The 1,604-nt window shown below is 72.7% G+C and overlaps 1 long non-coding RNA gene across 1 annotated transcript; it reads left to right on the top strand.

The window, feature by feature from the left end:
* The first annotated feature begins 697 nt into the window (after positions 1–697).
* LOC306816596 lies at positions 698–1,199 on the top strand. The gene is made up of 3 exons (XR_013777720.1): positions 698–780; positions 895–945; positions 1,150–1,199. It is a non-coding gene; the product is annotated as an uncharacterized lncRNA (long non-coding RNA).
* The last annotated feature ends 405 nt before the right edge of the window (positions 1,200–1,604 follow it).

Here is a 1,604-nt window from a genome sequence, read left to right as displayed (position 1 = left end):
GGCAGTAGAAGCAGCGAGTCTACAGATCCTCTGGATCTCTTGTTCCTCTCCCTCTCCCGCATTCCCGCACCCTCTTCCCCGGTGTCCCGTTCCCCGACCCTCTGCCTCTCTTCCCTTCTCCCCCTCTTCCCCTTCCGGGCCATGTTCCCAGCCCGCCCCCGGCCCCGGGCGGGGCTGCCCCTGCCCCGTCGCCGTCCCCGCCCCCGGCCCCATCCCCGCCCATCCCGTCGCAGTCCCGCCTCCGCCCAGCTCTGGCTGTACTGGAGGTGGCGCTGCTGGGCGGGCATCATTGCCTGGAGCTGCGGCAGCATCGTCTCCCTTTGGCTCCGCCTGGCCCGAGCCCGGTCCCGGCCCCGGCCCCGACGCGGAGTCCAGTCCCGGCCCCGGCCCCGGCCCCGGCCCCGGTCCCGGTCCCGGTCCCGGTCCCGATCCCGGTCCCGACCCCGGTCCCGGCTCCTCCCGGGAGCCGCGAAGGACACACATGGCGCGGCCCCTCCCGCCGCCTCCGCGGCGGCGTCCCCGGCCCGAGCTCCCCCGCTCGGCAGCGCGGCCGCCGGCCCCGAGCCGCCAGGGCCCGGGGCGGGTGGGGATGCCCGGCCCGGGACGCTCGGGGAGCGCTCGGGGGCCGTGTGTGGCCCCGGGCCGAGCGCTGATGGCTGCATGTCGCCCGCAGGGGAGGCGCAGGAGGCCCTGCAGGAGCGGTACCGGATGGGTTCCCTGCTCGGCAGAGGCGGCTTCGGCAGCGTCTTCTCGGGGACGCGTCTCGCGGACGGCGCCCCGGTGAGTGGCGGGGCCGGCGGCGGGCGGAGGACGGTGGAGGAGGAGGTAGAGGAGGACTCCAGGGCGTGGCGGAGCGGGCGGCAAGCTGAGCCGGCTGCCGCTTCTTGCTCGCAGGTCGCCATCAAATGCGTGCCACGGGATCGCATCCAGCACTGGGGCGAGCTGGTGAGTGAATGGGGCCAGCGGTAGAAGGCGGGGCGTGCCGGGCGGAGAGGAGCCGGGGCCCGGCAGGGTGGGAGCCGCCGGGAGCCCTGCAGGGAGAGCGGGCGTGGGGTGAGCGGGGGGTGCAGAGCATCCCGGGCTGGCTGAGGAGCCCCAGAGCCCTGGCACGGCCTCAGCCCCGCTGACGGCATCGTGCTCCTCGCGCAGCCCGACGGCGCCCGTGCGCCCCTGGAGATTGTGCTGCTGGACAAGGTGTCGTCTGGGTGTGCTGGTGTCATTCAGCTCCTGGAGTGGGTTGAGCTGCCCAACAGCTTCTTATTGGTGCTGGAGCGTCCGGAGCGGTGCCAGGACCTCTCGGCTGTGCTGGCCGAGCGGAGGTTCCTGCCGGAAGAGGAGGCGCGGGGACTGTTCCGCCAGGTGCTGGACGCCGTGCGGCACTGCACCAGCTGCGGGGTCCTGCACAGGGACATCAAGCCCGAGAACATCCTGCTCGACCTGGCCACCGGGCAGCTGAAATTGATTGACTTTGGCTGTGGCACCTTCCTCCAAGACGCAGCCTACACCCAGTTTGCAGGTGAGCCCTCCCAAGGGATGCTCCTAGGCATCTCATGGCCCAAGCCTGGGTGTAGCCCTCGGACTTCCCCCTGTTGCAGCTGGGATGG

Source organism: Erithacus rubecula, assembly GCF_903797595.1.
Source record: "Erithacus rubecula genome assembly, contig: scaffold_705_arrow_ctg1, whole genome shotgun sequence".
NCBI lineage: Eukaryota > Metazoa > Chordata > Aves > Passeriformes > Muscicapidae > Erithacus > Erithacus rubecula.
Note: the sequence above shows the minus strand (reverse complement) of the source record. Positions and strands in the feature narration are given on the sequence as shown.